General features: G+C 42.2%; 3 pseudogenes; all 3 read right to left on the reverse strand.

Annotated features, from left to right (window-relative positions):
- Positions 1-269: 269 nt before the first annotated feature.
- LOC109678471 (B-cell CLL/lymphoma 9 protein pseudogene) lies at positions 270-5284 on the reverse strand (annotated as a pseudogene).
- Positions 5285-6249: 965 nt separating this feature from the next.
- LOC109678470 (B-cell CLL/lymphoma 9 protein pseudogene) lies at positions 6250-7887 on the reverse strand (annotated as a pseudogene).
- A 31-nt stretch (positions 7888-7918) lies between these two features.
- Positions 7919-8433, reverse strand: LOC141418124 (B-cell CLL/lymphoma 9 protein-like; annotated as a pseudogene).
- Between the last annotated feature and the right edge of the window lie 8962 nt (positions 8434-17395).

A 17395-nucleotide genomic window follows, 5' to 3' on the forward strand; every position in this document is an offset into this window, starting at 1 on the left:
GATGGCAATTCTCAAAGCCCAGCTACAAATTCCCAAAAGTAGGTGCCCTCATGGGATACCCAAGTCCTTTTAAAAAACACATACTAAATATAAACACCTGTTGAGTAAAAGAATAATTTCAGATAAATCCAAACATTCTCCAGCTCCTCTCCCCTTTTCCCAAAGCAGCCCTCAAGGTCTCTGTTCTCCTATTGCATGACCAACACTCAGTCTTCCTGGAGTTCTCTCAAAGCATCTTGACAAGGATCCTCATGTATGAATTTAGCAACTTAAAACATCATGTTGCCAGGTCCATGGATGCCCATGTCAGCAGCCATGAACTGTGGCCTCAACTGTGGGGAAATCATCATGTTCTCTTGAGGTCCCAAAATGCCTTTATGGACATCATATTGCCTGGAAAGCCCAGAGGCACAAGGTGGGTGTAGAGCCACGCAGGCCCTTGCCGCAAATCATGCACATGGTACCAGCTGAGTTGATTCTCAGGATGGGCTGCCCAGCCATGGTAGATTGTGATATTGATGTCATATGCTACTGAGGATCCATATTGCCTTGCTGGAGAAAGGCTGATGGTCTCATTGGGCTGTACCATGGCGTGGATGGAGTTGTACCATGGGGCAAGTTCACAGTTCCTACTGGTCCTGGACCTCCCATGCCAGGTAATGCTAATCCTGTTGGTCACCCATCATTCCCTGTATGTGCAAAAAACCAGGTCCAGGACCTAGGGGTGTTTATGGTGTGGACTGTCTCCTTGAGGAAAATATTGCAGTATCTGTCTAGGCTTCTCAGATGGAGTAATGTAAGGCTGATCAAACTCAGGTATTCTGTTGACTCCAGACCAGATGACCTCCCACAGATTTGGGTCTACAAACACCAAAGACATACTGCTCCCCAGCACAGTTAAGGCGTCATGACCCCTGGGCCTCCAGGCTTGCAAAGTGCTGCATCTGCTGAACATTGGGGCAGGATGATGGGAGAGACCAAGGGTATCCTTGCTTGGGAAATCTGCCCCTCCTGGGAAGTTGTGTTGTCTCCCACAGGGGCCACTGTGAGGGAATGGAACCTGCACTGGAGGAGACTGTACTGGAGGTAAGCCTAGGGTAAATCTATCCCTCCCTGAGGTGCCATCAGAGGCTCCTGGGACCTATGCCCCATGATAGACTTGTGTGACATCAAGCGAGACCCCATTAGGACCACACGAGGAGGCATGTTGAGTCCCAGTGTATTCAGAGAAGGCATCTGAATGGAGTGAGAAAGTGGTTAGGTCATCCCCATTGAGCAGTGGGGTTGGCATCTGAACCATGGAGTTTGGACCTAAAATTCAAAGACTCTGTGTATTGATGCCCATTATTCATTGATGATAATTTAGGAGAACAAGTTGGAAGGGAGTTGCCACTGAAGCTGGCCACAGTCTTGAGAGCATCATGGTGTAATGGCATAGAACTGGGCATTGAAAACTTGGACATCATAACTGAGAGAGGGCTCTGGGAAAAGGTTGAATCTGGAGGCCTAGTGTAAGGTGTAAGATGTACTAGAGGGAACACTTCCAGAGATATTAACAGAGTCATCCTGGCAGGCTATAGGAGGTCAGGGGCCACCTGACTGGATACTTCCCAGCATGGCTATGGGGCCATGGTGTAGAAGGCTTTGCAGTTTGGAGGGATCCCAGGAGTCTGGAGGGGAGGCTTGGGAGAGGAGGTCCATCCAGGTGATGGGGCAGGAAGTGACAGATACTTGAGGTGAACAGGAAAAACAGCAGCAGACCCCAGGACTGGGGGTTATTTAATGGAACAGCAGCTGCTGGTCCTGCCAGCATGCATGACAGTTGTGAGGGGGTGAAAGACGGCCTTGAGATTCCCCAAGGGTGAGCACAGCATGGGGGACTGGACTTGGTGCATCATGGGCAATTTCAAAAAGTTATGCCTGGCAAATGCATGTGGCTGCCTGCCACTGATATATCCTCATGGGAGCTGTGTTGAAGCTAGTGGGGTTACTGGAAGGGTTGAGAGGTAGTGGGGGCATATGGCTGAGCCATCTGTTAGCACTTTGTACAGTACCCTATTTGTGCTCTGAGATTCCTCAATCCACTGTTGCTACATGGACCCTTAGACATGGGAAGGACCGGCATGGGCCCATGAATTGCTCCTGCTAAGAGTGCTCAGCAAATGGCAGGGACACCATCTTCTGCTGGGCAGGCAGCATGTCTGATCTACCTGGGTGTAATTTCATAATCGCCTCAGGGCCTGGCCCCGACTCTATAATCTTCTCAGGGATCATCTGAGATTTAGGTACCATGTTGGAATGTAGATGGACATCTCCCTTCTCCCCACCAGGAACCAACGCAAATTCACGTTCTGATCAGTACCTGTCTGTGGAGACATTTCTTCTGGAAAGTAGCCTTTGAAAGGGCTCAGATGGCCCTCCACTAGTATCTGAGGGAAATGGAATTTTTCCCAGGATCCACATGGTGCTGGGAGCCTGGGATGATCCTATTCATCTCCATGTGGAGCGTGATGCCTTCCATGCTCCCAGTGGGAGACCCACCTGTTTCTCTGCTAGCTGCTCTTGATACATCTCTTCAGACAATCCTGGGAGTCTAGGGGACGTTGTGAGGGATAGGCCTCTGTGCAAGGCCAGGCATTATGAGAAATCTGTAATACCACACAGAAAGCCAAAGCTGAGGCTCTGAGAAAATGGAAGATGGAAGATAAGATGTGAGTTGCATGACTGAGAATCAGACACAAGACCAAGATACTCACTGTTTTTTGGCTGAAAATGGGAGATGTACTCATTCCTAAGAATTTTCAAATGTTTATATGCAATCATGAAGCCCAGTAAGTTTACATTTATTTCACCACCAATATATGATTCAGAATTTATTGATTCATCCCCAAAATGCTATCTTCCCACAAGACACCAAAAAGACACTCACATCTCCTCTGAGTAATGCCCTCTCTGAGACTTCCAACCAACAGCTTGCCACATAGATGGAAGACATGAAAATAGAGATCACGAAAACCAACCCATCCCTGACTCTGCAGTTCTGGGAGTGAAGAACAGCTCTGGGTGACCAGCTGATTACCTTCAATTATTAGGAATGAAGACAGAGCAAACAATATGGATATTAGCTGTCAAGGTACAAGATGCCCTGTTCAAAATGGGATGTGGAATAAGAACAGATCTTATCCTCCTTTTCCTGTCACAGAGTCACCTGCATCACATGCATCTTTGGGAAGAGATGGTGATAAACACTGGGTTGTTTCAATCGCTCATATGATGGGGACATGTCCAGGTCACATGGGCTGTCCTTCAGAACAAATAACCTTGATGTCCTAGACAGGGACTAAAGCTGCATCCACCATGGAACAACATCATTTCAGATCTTCTCTGAGTAAGTCAGAACGAAGAAGTTGCCTAGGAAAACCTCCCTGACTCAGAGAGAATCAATTACAAGAGACTAACATGATCTACAAAAAACTTACACATTTCATGTTGGGCATAAGCACTGGAGCTCTAGCCAGACACAGTAACACTTACCATGCTACACTGATTATTACACACTGCTATGCTATTTATATGTGATGTTTGCCAATAAAACCCAGTCTATGTAATTGGTACCTTCTTGAGAATGTCTTTGTCACTCAGGGTCCATGTGGAGAAAGACCTACATGTATGGTATAGGATTGCATAGTGTATATATTTAGGAGGCTCCCATGTAAGAGAATATGAAGATGCAGCAGTGAGGTTCAGAAATTTCTTCTAACATGGTTCACGATTGTCGTTTGGTTGGGAGAAGTTGTTTGGGTGGAAGTTTCGTAAAAGTCTGTATTTCCTGTTCTGTGACTGCACCAGTGCTCCCTCTGCACTCAGTTGACGGGTGGGAGCATCATTAATTCCTGTGTCTTCTGCACATAACGATGGATGTCAGTAAGCGGTTCGGGCTTCTGTCCTTCACAGACCCTAGAGTTTAAGGCACCTCAGGTGTTATTCAGTATCCATTATGTTAACAAGATTATTTGAAACCATGTAGGTTAGACAGCTAGCGTTCATGAAAAAAAAATATTTGAGGGAGAATAGGATTCCAGAATCCTGGATGAATGTAAGTCTGTTGTTGAAGACATACAGATGAAATGGTTGATGAGATTAAAGTAAAAGTATGAATGGAGTTGGAATTTTGAAGAGTGGATGAGAATGAATGCATGTCCTCCAGCTACCTATATCATTAAGATGGACATTGTGTTTACCGGGTAACACTATCACTATGTGATTTTTAAAGCAGAACTCATAAGCCACATCTCTAACATTATCAACTACACATGCTAAGCAGTACCAGCTGGATTGCCTGAACCTGCACAGGTTTGTAATTTGAAACACCAGTGAATACCTGAAGACAAAACATTTTCACTCTTCAACTAATGACCCAGAGGCTGGAAGTTTCACCAAAGGTCTGCACACAGAATGAATGACAACAGTCATTCATCATCATGCAGTCCCAGCTGCATGATATATATTTCTATTTGTTTCCTCATCCTGGCTGTGGTCACTGATCAGTCATCATGGTAGCTCCTGTTTCAAGATGGTGATGGTCATGCAAAGCCCACAGGAACAACTCTCATACTTTTCCTATACCAATGATGTGAGACACTTCCTTTACCACCCATTCCCAACTTGTGTACTTTTCTGAGGCAGATACAAATGAACAGGGCCAAGTCACCAGGGACTACAATTGTGATCTGGATACTGGCTATGAAGGTGTGCAAAATGCTACAGTTCTGTGGTCGTGGAGTCATCTAATGTGGTTTCTGAGGAAAGATATTAGGGTAGGAGGGGCATTAGGAACTTGCTGTTTTTACTATCAATTCACTACCTCATGGTTCCCCCATGCTGGGACAGTATTTCTTTCTGTTGGCAAAGCTTGTCTGTGTGAATTTCACAATCAAGGATAGCAACTCTCATGTTTATGAGCCTCTAAAATACTGTAACATATTAGGCAAAGACTCACCATTAATGCAGATAGCATATGGCTAAGGTTCCTGGAAACACATGCTTGAATCTGTCATTGACTTATGACAGGAAACTGTGTCTTGGGACATGGAAAGTTCTCATGCTGGGTGGGTCCTCCAGGGCCTGTGCAGCTCACACAGCTGTGCCCAATCCACCGATAGCATAGTGGGCAGGAGCTGAAGGGACTGTGCAGCACCAGGGCCTGCTCAGCACGTTCGCTGTACATGTGAGGCTTGTGGAAAGACTCGCTGCTACTGTGTCTCCAGTCTCTGAAGATGTGCATACCTCTTACCACACTCTCATTTTAATTGATGCAGAGTGATCCTGGGGAATTGAAAGGTATGCTCCAGCATTTACATCAGAGGTAGACTTATGAAAATGTGAATCCTCCACCATCATAGGACATGCTTTCTATTTTTTACAAGAAACAATATATTTTATTTTTCTGACACCACAACTTTGGCAAGTGGCTTTTTACCAAATTTAATGAAGATTAGAAAGAACATCCTGTGCATAACAGAGAAAGGAAAGGGAAGAATCACAACATTTAAAACAAAAACAAAATCTTGGATAGGTTTTAGCATCTGTTCCAGTCCCCTGTTAATAAAATTCACTTTAGAATTCCTAAGAGAAGAAGAAAAGAAAGCAAGGTGGTCAGCAAAGTCTTCACTAGGAAAAAGAAAGGTGGAGGGTGTGATAATTCCAGAGGATATTCCCACAACAGAGCCATCCCTGCTGGTGCCAGGAAGATGCTCCCATGGAAGGCTTCAGTAGAGTTATTTTCCTGGAAGATAATTGGGTATTGCCACTGCCAAAGTGAAGAGGAGAGGAGAGCCACCAGTGCAGGCCCGAGGGAAAGAAACACACTTAACCAAAAGACTGGAAGAGTGGGGAAGAAAGGAGAAAAGCATGGTGATTGGTTTGTACACTGGAATAGCCAGTCTGTGCCAAAGAGCACATGGACTGAAAAACAAGTTACCTAAGCTTCATTATTTTAAAAAGAAAAATCCCCCTACCCCTGAACTTAGTTCCTTTCTTGTACTTTTCATTAATACTCAGCTCTGAGGTCATAGCTTGGTTTTTCTCTACACTGGAGTTGAAAGAAAATAGTAAAATGGTCTGAAGTCAGATTCTCTACCTAATGTTAACAGTCCAGAATTCCTGTTCTCCTGTTGTCCTAAAGACTAAAGTCTCTGCTAAAATCCATTTTACAGTATGGTACAATACACACAAAAAATAAAGCCCACATTAAAGAACAAAATCAGAAAATAATCCTAAAAACACCTGCTGATTAAATGAAAATTTGTTTTCAGGTAAATGCACACCTTCTTGAGCCCTCCCTCCTCCAAAGCAGTCCTTGGGGGTCTTTGTTCTCCTACTACATGACCAACTGTCAGTTCCTGGAGTTCCCTCACAGCAGCTCTCAGAAACTGGAAACAAATCTAGAACAGGATCAGTATGCCCAATCTTAGTAACATAAATCATCACATTTCCTGGGTTGCCAGGTCCTTGGCTGAACCCACCCATACCCACATCAGCTGCCATGCCCTGGGGCCACAGCTGTGCAAAAATCCTGATGTTCTGTTGGGGTTCCATCAGTCCTTGCTGGAATCATGCCCAAAGCAGCAACTTGGTTGCTCATCAGGGTGGACTGCCTGGGCATGGTAGATATTGCTGGTGACATACTCCAATAGTGAGGTCCCATCATGCATTTTTGGATAGAGGCTCACAGTCTCACTGGGCAGTGTTCTGCCATGGATGGAGCTTTGTCAAGGGGAAGTCTGCAGTTCCTACTGGCCCTATATCTTCCATCCCAAGTAATGCTAGTCCCATTATGAAGGATTGGTTATCCATCACACCTTACATGTGTGAAATCTAGGTCCTCAACCATGGGGCTGTTTACAGACTGGAACTTCCCCTGGAGAAACACATTGCAATGTATGATTAGTATTCTCAGGTGTAATAATGAAGGACAGTAGGTCCAGGCTAGGTGACCTCTTGCAGATCTGGGTCTGTAAACACCAAAGACATGTCATTCCCCAGCACAGTGAAGGCATCAAGACCCACTCAGACTACAGGCTTGCAAAGAGCTAAGTCTTTTGAGCTTTGGGATAGGTTGCTTGGGAGGCCAAATACAACTTGTACTGGGAAACCCATCCCTTCTGAAAGTTCCATTGTTCCCACTGGGGCCATTGTGAGGGAATGGGTGCTGTTGTGGAGGAGACTGTGCTGGAAGGAAACCCTGAGGGAAACTCATTCCTTCTTGTGTTGCAATCAGAGGTTCTGGGACCCATGCCCTGTGATAGAATTGTACGACATAAGCCAGGCCCCACTGGGACCCCAGGAGGAGACATGTTGGGTCCCATGGCATTTGGAAAGTTCGTCTGATTGGAGTAAGAAAGTGGCTGGCTTATTCCCAGCCACTTGGACTAAGGTTTGGCATCAGAACCCTGGGGTTTGAACCTGAAATTTGAAGATTCTGTGTGGTGATGCCCATTCCTGGCATATTATACACTGAAGGCAAGTTGGGAGAATAATCTAGAGGGGATTTGCCATTGAAATTGAGCAGTAATATTACATCATGCTATAATGGGGTAGACCTGTGCGTTGCAAACTTGGACATTTCAGGTATAATTGGGAGTGGGTTCTGGGAAAGGGTTGGCTCTGGTAAGCATGGAGTAAAGTGTAAGGTGTACTATAGGGAACACTTTCAGGGATATTCAGAAAGACAGTCTGGCTGCCTACATGAGGTGGGGAAGGCACCTAATTTCATGCTTCCCAGCATGGCTGGGAAGGCCATAGTGAGGGGGGCTTTGTAGTTGGAAAGATCCCAGGACTCTGGAAGGGAGGCTTGGGAGAGGAATTCCATCCAGGTGATGGGGCAGGAAGTGATCAGACGTGATGGGGCAGGAAGTGTCTACTTTGACGTGAGCAGACAAAGTAGAAGCAGAACCCAAGATGGGCTGCCTGCCACAGATATATCCAAGGACTTTTTCCCCAGGCCGCACTGGACTGTAGGAGCTGTATTGAGGCTAGTGGGGTTACTGGAATGGATGAAAGTTAGTTGTGGCAAATGACTGAGCTGGTTGTAGTTCCTTTGGACAGGACCTATTAGTTCTCTGAGATTCCACAAGTCATTGCTGAAGGGAGGACCCTGAGACATGGGAAGGAATGGCATGGGCACATGCCATACTCTTGCTCCTGGTGTTCACCAAATGGCAGGGACACCATCTTTTGCTGGACAGGAAGCGTGTCTGACCTACCTGAGAGTAATTTCATCATCTCCTCAGGGTGTGTCACATATTCTGTCATGTTCTGAGGTACCATCTGAGATTTACATCCCATTTTGACATTTAGATTGGCATTACCCTTCATCCCCCCAGGGGTCATCCCAAACTCAAGTTTCTGATGAGGACCTATCTGTGGAGGCATTTCTTTTGGAATGAGACACCTGGGGACTCAGAAGGTCCTCAACTGATATCCAGCAGCAATCAAGAGTCTCCCAAAAAAGAAAAGTCTGGGACCAAATGGATTCTCTGCTGAATTCTATCAGACATTTAAAGAAGAACTAATACCACCCCTCCTTAAACTGTTCCATGAAATAAAAAGGGAAGGACCGACCACTGCCTAACTCATTTTATGATTTCAAAGTTATTTTCTCAAAATACTGAATTCTAGATTGTTATTGTTTAGTATATGTACAAAAATAAAATACAATGATGGCATTAAATATAAGACAAGACATATTAAATCCATGTGATTTCATATTTTCTACTATGCCACTATGATCATCACTGTTTCCCTAGGACTCTCCTGTTTCCTCTGGGAACTGCAATATATGAGACTTCCACCAGAGCTTGCAATACAGGAGGACATGAAAATACAGCCTGTCTCTGCTCATGAAAACCTGGCCAACCCTGACCCTGCAGCTCCGGGAGAAAAGCCCAGCCTTGAATTTCCAGATGACCCCATTCAGTGATCAATGCCGAACACAGATCATTCACTATGCAGTTGAATTGCACTGGGTTTTCCTTTTTAACATTTTCAAAGGTGATGTATGTCAATTTAGAGTTACCTATTGTGTGAGAGGATATAAGGGGAGGATCAGTATATACCCTAATATGCATATATTAATGTTCAGATATTAATATTCATAAAATGTGAATTATATTATAACCAAGAGCAATCTCTTGACTAGATATCAGTGTCCCACACCTGTAATCCTATGTACCTGGGAGGCAGAAATAAGGAGGATCTTAGCAAAAAGTTCATGTGACCCCATCTCAACCAATATCTGAGCTATTTGGCACACACCTGTCTAAACAGCAAATGTGGGAAGGATTAACTAGAAGGATAATTGACAGGCCAGTCTGGACAAAATTTTAGATCGAATTTCCAAAATAATCAGAGAAAAAAGTGTTGATGCATGGTCCTCAATGTAGATCTGCATAGCAAGATGAAGGCCCTGGGTTCAAACATCAGAAGCAGAAACGCAAATAAAGATTGACCTGATGTGTAATATGGTGATTCTAGTAAACAATTCTTTATGGAATTCTTCAGAAAGTGCTAAGATTGTAGAGTAGGAATTTTCTGACAGAGAAATGATACTATGTGAATTAGTGCATGTAATTATTACCTATATTTACACATTCATCAAAGTGAGTATGTTTGAAATAGTTAATGATTTCACATAGGTTTCAATTTATAAGCTTTGACTTTGTTCTTTATCAGAAAATAACAGCATTTAACAGAATCGCATTTAAGTAACTGTAGTGTTAGCTGCTAAATGTATCCATGTTACCAAATAGTTCATAAAGTCATATAAGCTTTTACATAAAAGTAAAAATATAAAATAATTATAAATTTCAACATAAATGACAGGCATAACTGGAGCTTGAACACACACAATAATTCCCAGATGTTCATAAAAGCAGTGGCATCTCTGACATTTCTTTCCTAAGAGTTTTATTATAATTATATATAATTTCTAACAGCTTGTTTTAATAAAATGAGGATATTTCATTGTGGTAGTTCCATGCATGAGTACAGTGTACTTAGAACAAGTTCAACCCCTCCATTATATTTTCCAATCTTTCCTCCCTGCCTTTTCCAATAGTGATTGATGGATCCCATTTGGGCGGTGTCATATATATATGTATATGTGTGTGTGTGTGTGTGTGTGTGTGTGTGTGTGTTTGTAGTATACCTTGATTCTCTTCATGCCTCTATATAATCTAATCTCTCTCTCTATATATATACATATATATGTATATATGTATACATATATATATATATATACATACACAAATACTCTCAAGTATAGGTTTCTTTTTCATTTTACAATGAGTAAATACAAACAAAGGTAATAATTTCTATAAGGCATTATTTTTATTGTTAAGATAAATAGCATAATAAATATTAACTTTAATAAATTCTGACTATTATCTTTATGGGTTCATTACCTATTAGAAGTGTTTTGCAGAAATCACCTCAAATAACTTTATTATGAACTCTAAGTGTTACTGGCATAATTTTTGGATTTATTAGGAGGGAAATTCAAGGCACAGAAAGAATGGTTAATATAATTTGTTTCACAGATCTGTAAAGAACAGATTGGAGGTATTCATTGTGGCCTGGGTCAAGATGACAGCTCTGGGTCAGAGTGCCTGAATTAACATTTTAAATTGCATAGATAGGCTAGTGAAATCACTGATACCAGGAAAAATGTAGAGCAGGAAGGGTTAATTCTGTTGGATTCAATAGTATCAATTTTGATCTTGCTTTGAACATCTTCCGACATCATAGTGAAGTGCAGCAGATGGTTATATTTTAGGGTTTTGTGTAGTACCACATTTTTTTACCTCCATGTAGGAAGGGACTGTCTTTCATGCACAGCCCTCTCCTGCCTATAGGACCAGGATGATGGCATATGTTCCCATCCTAGCCTGAGTCAGCATTGACCTCCAGCAGTATCACCAGAATCAGCACTTCTCTTACCTTTAAAGCCAGTCTTTTCCCACCTTGTGTTAATAGCTTCATCCCTTGGGTATATTCCAGGTAGCTGAACTGGAGACATGAATGAAAGAGCTATCAAAGTACTAAGACATACTCTCAGGAAAAACTGTTAAGAAATAAAGAGCAACAAGTCAGGGGATAGGGACAGGGACCAGACATGTGTGTCACCTGTACAGATTCCACAGAAGACTGTCCCATGGTGTCCCACAGAGCAACCATGGAGGTGAACTAGTCAGAGTTTCATCTTGAGATCTCAGAGACCTGAGATTTCACAAAACTGCTCCCATAAATGCCAGCTCAGTTCTAAGTATAGGCAGATGATTTCATGGATCCATGATACAGGTGGGGAAGTCTCCATCAGCCTCAGTGCACTTCTCAAACATAGTCATGGGGTGTCTACCTGAAGGATACAACATGAAGGACCTCCAATCTCTGGGGAGATAAACTAGGATCACTCTGCTATTATTGAGACTTGTTTGTGACATTGGGATTGTACCACATGTTATTCTGGAAAGGACCTACTTAGACCACTACATACATAACACCAAATTTTCTTGTTAAAATGGTTTATTTCATTTTCCCCAAGCATAATATAAGACCAGTACCCAACTACTGTAATGCAATATTAACAGTGATCCAATAAAATTATGATGAATTACAATAACATCATAACTAGTGCTGTGATGATTATGTAGAACTTCCTCTTTTTCTATATCCATTAGCAACATTTCATAGGCATCATCTTAAATAACTTTAACTAAAAATGCATTATGATTATATTTATTAGGCCAGATACACACAGCACAGAAACAGTGTTTAATATAACAGATCTGTGAATTGCTGGTGTGAATTACCAATGTCTGCTCCTCTCTAGAACACAGCTCTGGGGCACAGGGCCTGAATTAACAACTACATATTTTCTGGGGCCTTGACATGAGCCTTAAATTCACTTTTCACAAAATCCTACTAATAGAATGGGGAAGCATTAACATGGTACAGAGGTGCTGCAGAGAACTCATGCACTGATGCAGGTAGAGTGGTAAGCAGGGCAGGCCCATGGTCATCTCTGTTGGATTGAATAGTATCAGTTTTGGGGATTCTTCTTCATTTCTTATGACTTCATTGGGAATCCCAGAATAGGGCAGGACTCTGGGATTTAAAAGAGGAAAGAGACTGGTCCCTAGGCCAAGCCTGTAGGATGAAGCTCCTATGAAGGAAACCTCCACTGCCCATTGGACCAAATTGGTGGAATTGACTCCATCATATCCTAAGATATGGGTGATCTCATACTTTATCACCAAAACCAGAATGACCCGTTTCTGTTTAGCTGTTATCTTCCCACCCTCTCTTCATATCCTCAGGTCTGAGCTAAGCTCCAGCCTACTAAATTGGACTCATGCATTAATGTACAAGGGAGTTATTAAGACTTTCTCTAAAGAGAAACTGTTGAGTATGTGGGGTTTCAGGTCAATGGCAGGGAAGGTGCCAGTCATAGTTATCACCTCTGCAGATCCCACAGAGGGTAGACCCATCCTGTCCATAAGACAGCAAAGGAGGTGAAAGAGCCTCAGATTTTCAGCAGAGTCAAGGACCTGGTATCTCAGAAACCTGCTTACACAGTCATTGTCAGATGCCTGTACTGGGGAGAGAACTAACCTATACATCACTTGAATTTAAGAGAAGTGACGGTTCAGGGACAGAGTAGACCAAAACAACACTGAATGCAGACATTCCTCATGTATGAGAAGGCTCCTTTCATGCAAATTGTTATTCATTAACTAGGTTACATCCTCTTCTCATGCTCTGGGAACTCACAGCTTTTTTCATCACACAGGGCTGAGGTCTTTGGGGAAGGCAGGGCTGTGGTCTAGAAGAAGAGTCTGTTGTGTCTTCTCAATTCCTTTCCATTCTCTTTCTAGCAATATTATTAAAAAATGGCATTCGTCTATTGATTTTGTGTTAAAATGTGCACTCTAGCCAGATGAGTGACATGTAGTTCTACATTGCCTAAGTACAAGGAAGTGTCTCTCAATATTTGTACCCTTAGATGAATGGAAGGTTTTTCCATATTTTCTTTATTAAAATACACATTTAACTTTCTATTTTCCCAGATTTCTTCTTAGCCAATTATACTATTTGCTATAGAGTCATTCTAATCAATATTGATCCATTTAGATATCCACATAACTTAGTATTTTACTCTATATTTAAATAATTTCTTTTTAGTCTCTTTGTGGTGCTGTACTCCACAGACATGATGTTTTCAATTTAACATCTTATTTCTTTGACATATCTTGTCCATCCCTGCTTTTATTAATTCTTATTTTTCTCTCTATTTTGGATTGTTTTGTTTTTGAGAGAGTCTCTCCTCAGTCCTGGAGCTGTTGGCTCTGAGCCTCAGACATCCAGTGCTGGAACTACATACAGGAGCCACCACATCCAGCTTTCCATATTTAATTTTCTATTGTCTCTTCTTCCCCATTGACTTTCTCCTTTTCTCTATTTTTGTTCTCTATATTTCCTAATTAGATCAGTTTGTCTCTGTTAAATTGTTTTTGCTTTCTACATTACTTCTTTATTGCCATAGATTTGGGCTGTATATTCTCTGTTTTCAAGACTTTATTATAATAATTCTTGTTTTCTGTTGCTCACTTTACTGTTACCTGTTTCTTCATCATTCCTGTATATATCTTGTTCCTTGTACATTTCCTGTCCCATCTCACCTGCCATCTTATTTTACTGTTGCTCCTCCTCTATCCATATTCCAACTCTACCTTCATTAACTACTGTCATGTTACCTCACCTCACACCATTTTTGCTCAGTGTGTCCTCTAAGCTTGTTGTAGTTGCAATGCTGAGTGTATTAGTAATCATTACTACATTTCCATGGCCTGTGTTAATGAAGAGCTCAACCTCAACTGTACCACATACACACTCTCATTATCTGAATCTTTTATGTCCTGGGGGCTTGAATAGATTGGTGTGATCTCAGCTAAGAGGAATAGTAACTGCAGCCCCAATCACATTCCAGAATGATCACATCTAGGGAAACTGACAATAACCAAGTGTTGTATCAACTGAGCTGTGTGACAGTTGAGGACAGTAGTGCATATTAAATGCCCAAGGAACTGTTACCTTCATGCAGTATGAGCCCAGACACATTCCTCCTGCAGAGTTGCTCATAACCAGCAGGGGGAGTGCAGGTGCACCAGGGTTGTCCAGGATACACAGGAACACTTAGGAAAAGCAAGGTGCTCTCAGTACCACCAGGGGGTGCTCAGGACCAGTGAAAGGCATCAGAACCAGCAGGAGAGGACCACCAGGGACCAGCAGGGGATCCTCAGGAACCACTCACACCAGGTCCCTCCCAGGAAGTCAGTAAAGGGCTGGTTTCCAGTGAATGAATTTTATCCCCACACCTGGCAAACTGCTTCCTGACATTCAGAGTATAAAAATGTTTTTATTGTTGAAATACAGACATTCCCTCCACTTTCAGAGTGAAATGTCTTGAAAATTATCCTTCAATTTCCATGGCCCCAACAATGGGATAACTGTGAACTGAATTATCATGTAAGAACACTAGTAGTTTAGAATCAGAGTAATCTCAGTTTCTTAGAAGAATAAACTCACCATAAATAGTAGCATGATAACTGCCCCAGATATCCTGAAATGAAAGTCACTCTTCATCCCATTATAACCTCTATGAAATTTCAGGGAATCAAAATGCATGCTTTTGTAAACTCAACACACAATAAATAAGTAAACATAAATAATTACTTAAAGTACAAAAATGAATAAATGTGGTAATACAAGAAAGAAGAAGAATATCATGTCTGATAACAACAACTGCTCATCAACAAAACAACAACTGTCAACAAAGTACTTTGCCACCTTACACAAATAATTCCTCTTAGAACAATACTACTGCAACTTTCTGTGGTGTTTTGGACAGTGAAACCTAAGATTTAACTTTCTAAAACAGGCATCATTGTTTTCAAATACCTTATTTTATAGATGATGGAGAGGTATAGAGAAGGGGAATCACACTTAAATATCAGCAATGACCATAGAAATGTGATCTCGATCTCAACAACAACCCAGACATCTGGTCATGCCTGTAATCCCACCTATGTGGATGTCATAGGCAGGAGGATTGCATGTGCTATATTCTTCCTGGTTTCACAGGAGAGGATGAGTGACACCACAGTTTGAGTGCAGTTCTCAACTTTTCACGGGTTAGCTTTCAGCCGGACACCACATGCTCCTGAGTGGTCAGTACCTGGACATACACCCAGAACCCCATGATTTCTGTGTTCTTCCCTGTGAAATCAGGAATAACCCTTGTGTTGTCTTCAAAATTTCCATTCTAGGTAACTATGGAGAATAGCAGGTATGAGGCAGTAACTGTCCACTGTGGCTTGGATCAAAAATCATGAAAGCATAAATAGTGAATGTCTTGTCCTCAAATGTGTTGTTATGATGAAATCTCTAATTATGTTGGCAAAGCATGGACTCGTGTACTACTGACAGTCTCTCTTCAATAGGGAAGCGATGACTCCATCAATATATCCTAATTATATTAAAGCAGATAATGTGGATTTAACATGAAAAATAAGAGGACAGGTAGGCTACTGAGTTTAGGAAGCAAGTTTCAGAATTTGATTGTAAGGAGCATAATGGAGATAGGTTCTTATAGCCTCATGAGTGTCAGAGTTGACTGCTATGGACATTATCACTCTACAGATGATATCAATTATGAGTGGTTTTACAAAGTCATTATTGATGATTTGAAGAGCGGCTTAAATCCAGCATTAACCTATAAAGAACGAGAGGAAGCTGAATGTAATGTAAATGGTCACATAATAGGTGCAGTATTCTCATCTGGGGAATGGGGCATTGATAGCAGATTGCCTGTGTCTCTTCCCCAAAAGTTCAAGATCGCTATTGTGAATAAACACAGCACAGACAGTATCATTTACAGTGCTGGGGATTGAACCCAAGGTCTAGAACTTCAAGTGCTCTTTTACTTGAATGATTTCCCTAAGATATTTGTTTTTAATTTAATTGTGACCTTCATTCTTCCTACCAATGTCCAGGGTAGACATGAACTGCTGTCATTCTGCTGTCACCTCCTATGTACTGGAATTATAAGTTTGTGTCTCCACGTCTGACCCACAAACACCATTCTCTCCAGTCTATATTTCTGACTGCTATGTCTTTTATATAACAGATGAGTAATAGTATGGAAGGCCGTGAACTCATATAAGAGCAGCAGTGTGACAATGTAAATGGATTCCAGAATATTTGTAAACAAAAGCACAGTAGAGAAACAGAAAAAGGAAGACCTGTGCTAGAATCAGAATTGCAGAAGCCATTTATAAACTTCAGTGGACATAAGAGAAGGGAAACAGGAGAAGGGGCATGGAGCATGGTGGATTTCTCCTCAAACATGAGAACATCATTAGAAAAACATCCATCATCTCTCTAAAACTATCTCTCTTATAACAAATGTAAACACCTGTAGAGTTTTACAGCATAAATACCTCACAGGATACAGAAGTACAGGACTGCCTGATCGCAGTCCCTCTACTTGTATAAAATGAGGACTTCACATGCAAATTATTATTCAATCTGTAAGTTAAATTGCCCTCTCAGGCTGAGAAAGCTCACAGCTCTCTCCTCACACAGGGCTGAGGTCTCTTGGGAAGGCAGGGCTGTGGTCTAGAAGATGACTCTTTGGTATTCTCCTGTGCATGGTGAAAGCTCCCCAAGATGAGTGTCCCCAAATTCACACTTGGGTCCAAGGGGAGGTTGTAACTGAATATGAAAGACTGTAATGATTCTTCTTTCCCCAGGTGTCCTGTCCCAAGTGTAGCTGCAGGAGTCAGGACCTGGCCTGGTGAAGCCCTCACAGATCCTGTCCCTCACCTGTACAGTCTCTGGTTACTTCCTTCCCAGTGGTTACTACTGGAGCTGGATCCACCAGCCCCCAGGGAATATCCTGGAGTGGATGGGGTACATAACTTATAGTGGAAACACTAACTACAGCCCATCCCTCAAAAGCTGCATCTCCATCTCCAGGGACACATCTAAGAACCAGTTCTCCCTGCAGCTGAGCTCTGTGACCACAGAAGACACAACTGTGTATTACTGTGCAAGAGACACAGTGAGAGGACTTCAGTGTGAGCACAGACACAAACCTCCATGTTGGGTACACTCAGGACGAGCAGGGGATATGCAGTTCATAGAAAACATTACCTCAGGTCCAATGTCAGGTGCAGACTCACACATGAACTTTATTCCTTACTCTGCTTCCTACCCTGCCAGCTCCTAACACACAGCTCAATGCACAGTGATTCTGGAGCTCTGTCCTGATTCA

This window comes from Castor canadensis, chromosome 2, assembly GCF_047511655.1.
Source record: "Castor canadensis chromosome 2, mCasCan1.hap1v2, whole genome shotgun sequence".
NCBI lineage: Eukaryota > Metazoa > Chordata > Mammalia > Rodentia > Castoridae > Castor > Castor canadensis.